Consider the following 12,408-nt stretch of genomic DNA (forward strand, 5'->3'; position numbering starts at 1 on the left):
GACATAAAAGAAAGCCAGGGAAGGTACAAAACAAGGCAACTAAGAAGTGTTTACAAAAATAAAGTGGCTTTTACCTTCAAAGAGTAAGAACTCCAATCTGGAAAGAAAGTTAAGACAATAAAATTGAATTCCATATAAAATCATAATGATTGCAGATAAAATACCAACAAGACTGGCTCCATTTTATTAAAAGTAATTTAAAACAAATCCAGAACCCTCTAACTAGATGTTTTAAAAGTGGTAAAAGGAAATTTCAATTCACAAGATGTTTGTGGCTTTTGTCACAAGTACCAAAAAAAAAAAAAAAAAAAAAAAAAGAAAAGAAAAAAATCATACACAGGTTTAAGAAACATTGTTCCATTAATGGAGGCTACCCAAGTTAGCATTTATTTCCAAAGGGAAGTTTCACAGCTATTCAGTGGCAATCAGTAGTTTTAAATAGCTCCCATGCTCTTATTCCTAAAACTAGTTTTTGGTCCCATCTTTAGTTCTGAGCTGGGGAAACCACCAGTCTAACACACTAGTTAGCAGCATCCCATTTAGTCTATATTTCAAAGAAGCCTAATGACATTTACCTGATAAGACAGCAAAGAGTAAGTAAAACCCAGGAGGTAGTACAGAGTACAGCGTGGTGGTTAAAATGTAAGGTCTGCCATCAGCCCCACTGGTTCCTTTACCAGACTGGCTACTGCTGCTTAGCAGGTCTTAGACCAAACTCTCTCTGGACATCCGTTTCCACAACTTAAAGTCCAAATAACTTAAAACAGCGACAGCCCATTGGAGATATTCCATATTAGCTCTTTTGTCAAGTTTATTTTTGACTGAAATTATGCCAACATATTAACCTCAGTTCTCTCTTGCTGACTGAAGTTCCAGCTGGCAGCTACAGGTCTTAGAGAACTTTGTAAAAAGGAAAAGGTTCATGAGTGGAAAAACAAGAGGCTGTAAGCTGTAAAGGCTGGTAACCCAGTGGGTTAAACCATATAGTCTTATGAGACATGCAGTCTGGAGTCTTTTTTGAAAAGGAGCCATCATATCTTTTCTTTCTCAAGCACCTCAGCAGTCGCTCCTGTCAAGTGTATTAAAATCCTGTAATACTGTGACAAAAAATGTATTATCAGACACTAGATTAGCTAGTTTCAAAAGACAGTAATGAAGTATGAGAACAGCCTGCCCTCATAAGGAACTTTATGAGTTACAGGAAATGGAGAAGAGAATTATTTTTGGTAAATCTATCCCATTTGTACGAAGCAGTATCTGTATGTCTGTTTATCTTCAGGGAGGGAAGAAACATTTCAAAGAACTGTCTATTAATTCAACCATGACCAGAGATTGCTCATGTAAAGGTTTAAAGTTTTCAGTAATGGAAAAAAAAAAAAAAATACAAGGAAACCTACCTTCACATTTGTTCTTTCAGATTCAGACACAGTCACCTCATCTTTATATATTTATATGTTCTTTAATTAAAAATTGAACTGAATAGGTTAAAATTCTTAAAATCAAGTTACTTTGATCACATCCAGTGGGCACTATATTTTCAGTTAGCTAAACAAGTAAAAAATCATGACACAATTTGCAAACTTTTTGGCTCTCCAGGGGTAACTGAAATCGTACACACTATTCAGGTATTCCAGTTATGAGCTGAAATAGGAGGACAAAATAGATTTTAAGTTTCCAGCAGTGTTTCTGGAAGATTTGGTTTGATGACTGTCACTACTATTTATAAATCTATTATTGCCTCCTGGAATCTACGTTGAATTCTTTGAAGATAATGATCATGGATTACTAATATTATATTCCTAACTCTGAACACACAGAACACTTAATGGTTGTGAAATGAATGGATCACGAATCAACTATCAATACTAGGTATAAACTAAACTTCACCTTTTTAATAAATAGCTGACTTTTAGCCAATTATCTAGATCTCACAGATGTCGTAAAAGATTGATCCATTCAATATCCCTTCTTAAGCATTAACAGCTTGATGGAGAGGTTACTGTACTTTTTGAAAAGAAAAACAAATTAATTACTTTTATAATGCCTTTCAAGGGCAAAATCCAGAATGGGAATTTTTAGTAGTTCCTACTATTACTGAGAGCTCCCACTAGAGAGAAATAAACTAGCAGCTATTGTATATATTTCTGCAATCTCTAAGGCAAAAAACATCATGTTACAATAAAATAAGATTAAAGTTAAAAATTTTCAACACCAGAAGACATGATGACGACTTAATTTGGGTTCGCTATCTCATTAGATGTTTACTCATTAAACAAAATTGTATGCTGAGAATTTATGTTCAGTGTTCTGCTGGTAGACTACAGTTACTCAAACTTCTTTCTTCAAGGCTACTACAACCATCTATGGAGACGTAAATATATTCTACCCTAGACAGAATCTCTGGGTAAATTTTAAGAAGCACTTATGGTTGCTTTGACCTATTGTCCAGATTAAAATAAAAGAAACACTAAAATTAATACATAAATGTTATTTTTTTAAAAAGCAATTAACATTGACTTTTCAGAGATTAGGCAGATCATTATTTATGTAATATTTCACGTTATTAATAACCTCCCTCGGGCAGACATTTAGTCTACACGAAACAAAACTAACCTTGTGAAAATTTTGTTAAGGAGAACTAGTTTTCTTTGAACCAGGCCAACTGATCAGTTATAAACTCAAAGAAATGATGTGAGAATTTAAGTATAGTAAATGAGCTTTTAGGCTCCTCCCCCAATACAGTGTCACATCACTTACTTGTCATGGTCACCTTAAATTCAGGACTGATGAATAGAGAATCCCTGATTGTATCCTGAAATACCCATTACTTTAAGCAATGGCTCAAATTACACAGAATTCTACAAGCAAGATATTAACAGTTAAGAATTAATAGGCTTTTAACAAAACTACCGATTATCTGCTCGCTTATATATTTTCTATACGGCTCAGATTTTCACGAAATAGAAGAGCAGAAAAGAAAATACCTGGAATAATCTAAAACCATTATTAATTTACCTAGAAAAATGTTCTAAGGCCACCTTTCTGTATCAGGGGAGAGAACATTTTCGTTAAGAGTGCATAAGTAAAGTAGATTCTTCATACCACCAAACTGGCTACTTTTATGCATAATTTTGTATTCTTGTGCATGCCTGCACACACAGGCACACACTTAGGTCAGGTAAGTGAAGTTGTTTAACAAACTCTTTCACTAAGTCCTTGAAAAATAGAGAAGGGCTGAAGTCACATACTAGACGATGGGAATGGCTTAATATACCAATACTTTAAAAATGCTTAAATGCTAGTACAGAGATGGGGCTGCCTGGCTGTCTCAGTCGGTAGAGCATGTGACTCTTGATCTCAGGGTCGTTGAGTTCAAGCCCCACACTGGGTTTGGAGCCTATGAAAGAAAGGAAAAGGAAAAAGAAAGGAAAGGAAGAAAGGAGGAAAGAAATACTAATACAGATGGAACTCAAGAATAAAAATAAATCTGGATTTTGTGAATAAACTATGTTGAAGTGAAATTTAAAAATTTTAAGTCATTTGGAAAGTGGCACCCCTTTCTAAATCAAGTATAATCTTGCCTAGGTGAAAGCTGGCTTTCTGAGAGAGCAAAATTCCATGATATTTTGGCCTAAATTTTTACAGATGAACGATGGATGAGAAAACAAAGGACAACTGAACTATCAACGTAACACATACATAAAAGGACACTTTAGCAATCCACTTTAATCTAGGACAAAATTATTTTAAATTCAAACTAGGCTGGCTTTATTTTAGGCTTAAAGGGCTTTGACGTAAACATAAATTTTTTTTGTAAGAGTAAAAATTTTAAAGTAAACATAAAGCTTAACATTTAATTCTGACCTCACATTATTAGGCCTATTTCTAACCCAGTAGTTAAGAGTGTACACCTGGAGTCAGGAAGAAAAGGGTTTGAATCCTGGCTTTGCCACTTCACAGAGAGGTGAACCACTAGCTATATATAACAAATCATATCATCTCGATCTCTGAATTCCTCATATGTAAAGTAGGGACAATACCACCTACTTTAAAGGGTTGCTGATTATACAACACACAATGTACGTATTCACAACACAGTATTACTAACCTACCATTAAAAAAAGCTTGGCTAAGGAAAGGAAACAGCAGAGTATTCGCTTTCCATACTTGACCTGTTTTTATTTTTCAAAATAAACTTTTAGAGTTGAAAAGCAGATATTTTGCTACATTTATCAAGGACTATTTTCTAGCCCCCTATATAAAAACTGATACATACACCTGCCATTTCTATTCTCCACGGAGCATTGCCCATCTGTTGATCTTAATCCATATAAATTGTTTTTAAAGTCACCTTTAACGATTTTCTTCCCTAATCTGCTTTAGCTTTTCACCACCCACTCTGGTTTACTTTGACCTAGTGAATGTTAACCACGGTTTTTCTTTCAGAGTTCAAGATTTCAAGAAAAATAAAACCAGAGGTATCTTTTAGTAACCTATCAACTTTCCCCTTCTAAGCTTTTAGAAGTTATTTTGTCTTCCATGACTCTTGTAACCTGCTTTCTGATCTAATTCCTAAATAAACATGCCATGACATTTCCTCAGCCACCTGATCTTTTTTGCTTTTTCCTTCCTGTTGGTATTTTCCACCAATTTCCTAAAAGTTTATTAAAGACTGTTTTTCTAAACTCATTTCATTTTCTTGAAGATGATGCTCCTAGCCTTTCCTTTAGATCCTGAACACTATTAATATTCGTGGTGGCCTTTGCCAAAGTTTTTAATCTCCAACTAGACCAACCAGATCCTGCAAACCACTGCACGCATCTATTGCTGATAACCTTTTCTATGAAGGTCTACTCTGAATCCCCCAGGGAGTGTAAAGATAATCTATCACTCAAAGTGCAGCCAGGGACAGTGGCATCACTGAGACGCATGTTAGAAATGCAAATTCTTGCCCCATCTCAAATCCAGGGACAGTGGCATCACCAAGAAGCATGTTAGAAATGCAAATTCTTGCCCCATCTCAAATCCACGGACTTATCAACTGCATTTTAAAAAAATCCCCAGGGATTTCCACCCACACTGAAGTTTGAGAAATACTGTTGAATGATGAACTGTGACCTAAACAGTTTTTAACTAGGAAATTAAAATAATCATCAGAAGTTCTTTCAAAATCATTTTTCACAAATGCAACAAATGGTCTCATTTACCTTTTTTCCCCACATTTTTGGGAAGTCAAACAGAAACGACATTACAACTAACAAACTTACATTACTCTTCATTATTTAAAAGGTTGTTAATAACAATATTAATAATTGGTATTACTTTTTTTAGACAGATCAAATTTCTCCACACCAACTCTATATAAATATGATTAATCTGGTAAGGTTCTGCTTCTTAACAGGAAGCATGGAAAGTTTCAATTAAGAACAGCCAAGACTAAACATGGACCGTCTAACCAAAAATATTTAGTTATACCATAACTTCTCAGAAGTATACAAGTTGCTCTGACCACACCAATTCAGCAAAATATATAAACCTCTTTATAATCAATAGGTTCAAATGAAAACAATTTGTTTTGATAATATTTTGATCAATATAAACCATAAAAATTTCAAAATAGTGATTTGGCTGATAAAAACAGTAATGGCTTTTTAAAACATATGAACCACTGTTTGAGCTACTTAAAAACCCAGACAACTGAAATTTGCAGTTTTAGAGGATTCCTGACTGAAGTATCCAAAGTAGAGGCAAGTCTTTGTCTCCAAGTTCTATTAAAAAGTGCTTGATATAGTATATGAGGTCTTCAATAATGCAATATTTTCATATTTAAGGAAATATTTTCCCTTTTACATATCTGAAAACTGAGGTTAGGGTGAGGGTTAGGGAGCTCCTGCCGAACTCCCAATGTTACTATCCTTGACAATACTGATCCTCACCCTTTACCCTTGTGGAAAATAATTTTAAAGTGATCAAATCTCATGTTATTTTAAAGGCATGACTTGAGTTGTACAATTTGATGACTAATGTAAACTCCTGCTCTCTTAATAAATGGATAGCTGGGCTTAAAAATCATCTTTTGGGACTTTTAAGTAAATAGTTGAATAAAGCACTACTCTTGCTTATTAATTTTTTTCTGCATACTAGTTTTTGAGGAAATGCCTATACATGATTGTGAGTTCAGTCACAAATTTCAAGTCTCAGTAAACAGAAATGTGATTTTTTTCATAGCTACAGGCAGAAAATACTCCATGTGAATATAATTCACTCCACCGAAAATATCTAGTAAAATCTAATTATTTCTAAAAATAAACTAAATAAATTCAGGGTTTCGGGTAGAGCCAAAAGATACCAACAGAACCTAAGCTTAAAATGATCATCAAAAGCAACCTGCTCTTATTTTTGGAAAAAACACACCATAAATCAGTAAGTTGCCCCACCCCATCCCCAGCTCTGTCAACACCTAAAGGGGCCCAAGTTTAGATATTTTTTTCAGTTAGAATATTCCTTCTTGTCTCTGTGAATGATCTGTTAATTTTGGACAAAAGGAAAACAACAAATAAAATCTTTCTGGAAAATACAACCTAGAGGAATTATTTTGTCTACTCCTTATCTTAAAACAGTAGGGGGGGGAAAACCCAACCAGTAGGGTAGTCACTTTCTCTTCCCTACAAGCTCATATTTATTTAACAGTTTTCATTCAAAAGAGACAAGGCAGAATATATTGCTATTCCTTCTGAAGAGTTTCTTACTCAATTTGTTCATAGATCATTAGGTCCCTATCACTTTCCTCCTAAGTCTTTTTTCCTATTAATAGTACAGTTTGCAGAAAAATGAGCACATTTCTTCAGGTAAATTTCCATTCTGAGTTGCAGAACTTCTATCTCTTCGACTGATAAAGAACTAAGTACACCCTCAAGGGAAAGAACTCCCAAGAAAAAGTACTGAGTTAGGGCTCTCCTCAAGAGAATGGGATCAACATGAAAACAGAAACCCTTATGAAGTTTTAAGAAATCACACTCAATATGGTACTTCTTGTATACTGGAGACATTTCCCAATGATGCACCTAAACCCTCCGACACAGCCTTCCTCAAATATTCCCTCACCCCTTCTTCACTTGCTGGCATGTTATGTCAAGGGGTCAAGAACATGGGGAATAAAATGCCAACTGAAAGCAAGGTTCAAGTGTTTCCCTTTGCCCACCTCTGTATGTTTTCTAGGATCATTTCCAAATGGATACGCCACATTCCATCAGAAAAACTTTACTGGCAACCTTTTATGCCAAAAGCCAACATTCCCATCTTAAACCTATAGACCCAGATCTAACCCCCAGTAAAACTACTTCCTGACAGTTTAATAAACCCCCTCAAGTTCAGCTTTTATTTTTACTCCTTCCCACTCCTTCACTGTCTTCCTTCAAAGCGGTACCCGATACCTAGTACTGAATTTGAAGACAGAACTCCATTTGACCACAAAAATCTCAATTACAGAACTACTGAATCTGTTTGGCATAATCAGAACCATCACACCCCACCCAAAATCACCAACACAACATTTTGAACATGTTAGATTTTATTAAAAATATTTAACATTGTACAAATATTCCAATACAGTTATGGTACCTGAACACTGTACCAAAAGCACGATTTTTATTAAACTGCTGATTAAGTGGTCTTGCAAGTGTTCCTACTTTAATATTCTCATATTACTGTATGCATATAGCAATGTAATGTTCACAGGAGCTTTCAGCTCAATTATAGAAATAGCCTTATAACATAGTACTAAACATCTTAGGATTTGTTAAAGTACAATTCTACCTATGCTACTGAACAGGCTAGAGACATTCCTTCTGTTCAACCATTATAAATGAGAAATCAAGAAAAGCAGTGTTCATGGGATCCTGACAAAGTTACTACATAAAATGAAGCCCTTGTTTGTATTTGAGGAATTTAAGCTTTCCCCCACCCCGCAATGTCTCCCTTCCTGATCCCATGAAATGCATTCTGTTGTTAGTATATCAAAGCCAGTAAGAAGACTGTGCTGCAAAGATGAACCCCTCAGAATTACCTGAGTGTTCCTACTACTTACTATCAAGCTTTCCAAAGAGCACATTATCAGTGCAATTTTTATAATCTTTTCTATCACTGGTACAACATAAAATGTGTCAGAAGAGAAACAAGTACCTTAACAAAATGATGCAATCACTGCAATTCTTAAATATAATTTCATTGTAGCGATTTACAAGTAGTCCACAACAAGCTTACAGACAAGATTTCAGGAGACTGACTAGCACGTTTAACACCTAAGAGATTTTTCCTAGACTGATACGTTCAACCAACAAGGAGGCATAAGAATATTAAGGAGGGTCTTCTGGCATGAATATGCATAATTATTTTTAATCAATGATTATGTCATATTACAATTATTTGTTTATATGTTGTGGTCAGAAATGCTTAGTTATTAAATTTCATTGCCCTGATTTATACTTTACTATCACGAATCCTATACTATGAGAGATTTTAATCTTTAATATCATCTAAATATTGAGTAATTCTACCAATACCTACTAATCCCAACAGCTGTCCTGGGTTTCAGACAAAACACAAGTTGATGACAGATTTATGGTTTTGCTATGTTCAAGGTTCTAATATTTAGCTATGTAATGTCCTCTTGACCCAAAGTCATTATATCATTGTATTTTTAAAACAAGCCCTCTCCTGTTTGTGAAACTGCTAGAACTTTTACGTTTCATTTTACAACGTTAAAATTTTTTGAAAGATTTAAAAAATAATTTCTCCTAGTGTTTAAATCCTCCATCCTATTAACCCCTTCAACTTTTACTACTATCAGCGTGCAATTAACATCTCTTAAGATGCATTATGTGCTCATCTGCCCAATAAAAATGCAAACATAATAAAGATATTAGAGGGATTGAAACCACAGTAAAATAAAGCAAATTTATTGTCTAAAAGACTTTAGAATCTTGTAAAGTATCTATTTCAAATACCTAAAATAACACCCTGAGTATTTTATTACTTCATACTTGCAGACCTTTCCTGCTAAACTGTAATTTGAGAATAGAAAGTATGAAGTAGTTATTATATGTTCCTATTAATAACTAAATTATTTAATATTAAAGTCTTACTTGTCTACAAGGCCAACATAAATGCCCACTTATAAAATATGGGCATTCTCCCACACTTAATGTCCCACTACTGATAAAAAAAAAATAGGAAAAAAAAAATTTCTTACCAACAATTCCACTGGTTATCGTCCCCAGCGAACCCCACCTAGCAAGTCGACATCATGACATGTCAGGTCAGGGCAGCCTCAACCTCGCTTCCCTGATAGTCAGGTGATAAAAGGAAGGAGTTAAAACAGGAAAAGTACACTTGCAGATTTCTGGATAACATCTGAAAATGGTTAAAAAACAAAAACAAAACAAACAAAAAACCCAGAGCTTCTGGTAACCTCTAAATAAAAAATACATAAGTATATATATTTAAAAAGAAAAAAAAACTATTCTAGAAAGATTCACAGTAACTACTTCAAATTAAATATTTATATTAATTACTGACCAATACATTAAATATGCAGTATTTTTAAGGCTTGGTGGTTCCATCTCAAAATTCAGAACTCATTGACAAACTTCTGGTACAAAAGTAAACATGCTTGGTTAGTGGATTTGTCATTCTGAATTCTCTAGCCAGTCACCCAATTCACGGGCTTACTCAGAACTAAGTTAACAGAAGCTCCCATTCTTAGAGAAACATAAACACACTTATAAATCCAGTGCACTCTTTCTATAAGGCTTTTTCTCAGCTGCTCACTTAAGAGATGCCACACAATAAGGGACAACACTAACATTAACATTTCTTCCACATATTTTGGTTGGTTTAAGAATACTGGATAGCTCAGTATAACAAAATTCTCTTTGAAAAATCAAAACTGCAAATTTTAACATATGTAGAAGTCTTTATAATTGACATGTAATAGCCTTATAGCAAGTATTTACTGGAAGGGTTTTGGATTTTACAAATAATACACAATTAATAAAACGTAGGTATGATTATCCAAATGGGCAGGAGGCAAATGATGTAATGAGTTTCCAGAATATTATGTGGCTTTATGCTAGGAATGGAATTTTATGTTCTTTCTCGTTTGGAATTTAAAATAGAATTTATTTTGATGCATGCTTATCTTTTTAAAAAGAGGGTTCACCTCCTAAGTCAGATTTCAAATGAGAGAAAAATTGTCTACTAACAGAAAGCATTGGGCTTTCTTATGCAGAATAACCCCAGTAACTAAGAAAACTGAAAAACAATTATGCTGAACTCTTTGCTTAAAAAAACTAACTACAGAACCATAGTAACTCAATTTCCATATCAATTGATCAAATAAACTTGGATTTATTAGAAATCTGGCAACTTATTAGAACTTTTTTGCTTTTAAAAAATTAAAACACCGTCATTTAAATACATACATTTAAGCAACTGCTATAAATGAGTGATCAAATAAAAATTAGCATTCCATTACGGGGAAGGGGTATATTTAGGTCAGTTAGGAGGGTACCTACAAAGAGGCTAGCCTCAATATGAAGTAAATATATTTCCCAACACACACTACTGTAGCAGGCTCGTAAGTAAAAACAAATGAATTAGGTTGGGGAACAAAAAATATGGTGTAAGAGCAGGAAATTAAATTTCCCAAAACTCATTTAAAAAAAAAATTCATTAAAATAAAACACCTAATGAAAATCTAAAATGAAGATCTCTTGAATGGACATTTTTCAGGTTTAAGTATTAGATTGTTAGATTTATTTCTGTGAAAAATTAAGCTCTGAATCGATTTTCTCTGAATGCTGCTACAGCAACAGTTTACAAGAGGTCAACAAGGGAAAAAGCTCTAAAGTGAGGCTTACTGTTCAAAAAGTAGTTTCTCTGCAAAATAAAATAGCTACAAAAAACCTATACAGCAATATTAAAGGGACATCTCTTAGACATATTTTAATAGGTGAGAGTAAAATATTATTTGCAATTAAAGGAAAGGATTTTGACATGGAATCCAAGGTTTAGTCTTATGCTTTTGCTAGGGTTTATATTTTAGGATGGGTAGGGGAAGCACAATCAATTATTTTTTCAGAATCACTTCTTTACCCATTCCTAATTTTCTTCATGATTAACTTTGTATCTGGTAACATCTAATTTTAAAGAAATACAAACAAATCAAATTTTACTTGTAGATGCTTTCTTCTTTCCAAGAAAAATCAGGATTTTATTTAAGTCTAATTTGGGCTTTTAGTTAGGATAACTACAAATTGTATTTTCAAAGTTTAAAAACAGCATTTAAAGAATGTTTGGTGTCTTTACTTGCATACATGGGCGTAAGAAAAACAACTGAATCTAAGCTTTACCTAATAGATACCCATGTTAATTTGGAACTACTATACAAGAGACTACATAATTCCTTTATGAGTTTTCAAAAACACAAAAAGAGTATTAATAAGGCCTGTTAACTTACTGAACTATATAATAAGTATACTTTTAAAGAGAAATGAAATGTTAATTTTCTTACTTAAAATCAAAAGAGAAGCCATGAAACCCAAAATATGATCTAAGCATGCTCATAAGGAATTGCTCATAAGGAATTATTAACTGGCTTATGATTCTGAGATCTATTACTGCTATCATAAAAGACACCAAACAGGAACAAAACACAAAATAAAGGTGTGCCCATTTTAATTATTCCCTAAATGGCTTATTTTTATAATTTAATTAAAAACATTTTAGACCCACCTAGAAGTCAAACGGAAGGGAAATTTTTATGGTAATTTGAATGTGATCCAGACTTTTCTGCACTGTGAAGTTTGGATTCTTTTGTTCCTCTTACTCTCAAGCAAAACTGTCACTACAATAATTCAGAATTTCTAAAGGAAACAGGGAAATAGATGTCATAACTCGGCCAACAAAAACTTTAGCCAGGAGGGTAGTAAAAAAATAAAAGAGGTATTAACAGAACGTCGGAAGTATGACTAGTGGATATTTTTAAGCCTCTCTTATAAGGCACGAGTGCTTCTCAAAGAAAATTTACATAGTGATAGGAAATTATATTCCTAAACCAGTAACTGAGGTGGTAGTCACGATCATGTATACTACAACTGAAGTTTAGTCCGCAGTGCAATTGACGCCACAGTACTAACATTTTTTTCCTGTTATTCATTCACTTATCCAGCAAATAAGGTCTTCAGGCAACAAATTATCCTTTATAGAAAGAATGTGGGTCAAAAATAAATTGCAGTCTGCTTCCCCAACCCCATTTTATTTAACGCAAATTATCCAATGCCTGCAAGAATGTTCAAAAGCCTTTGAACCTGTTTTTATAAAAATAAAGGATAAAATTTCAAAATTAGA

Source organism: Ursus arctos, unplaced genomic scaffold (genome assembly GCF_023065955.2).
Source record: "Ursus arctos isolate Adak ecotype North America unplaced genomic scaffold, UrsArc2.0 scaffold_32, whole genome shotgun sequence".
Classification (NCBI taxonomy): domain Eukaryota; kingdom Metazoa; phylum Chordata; class Mammalia; order Carnivora; family Ursidae; genus Ursus; species Ursus arctos.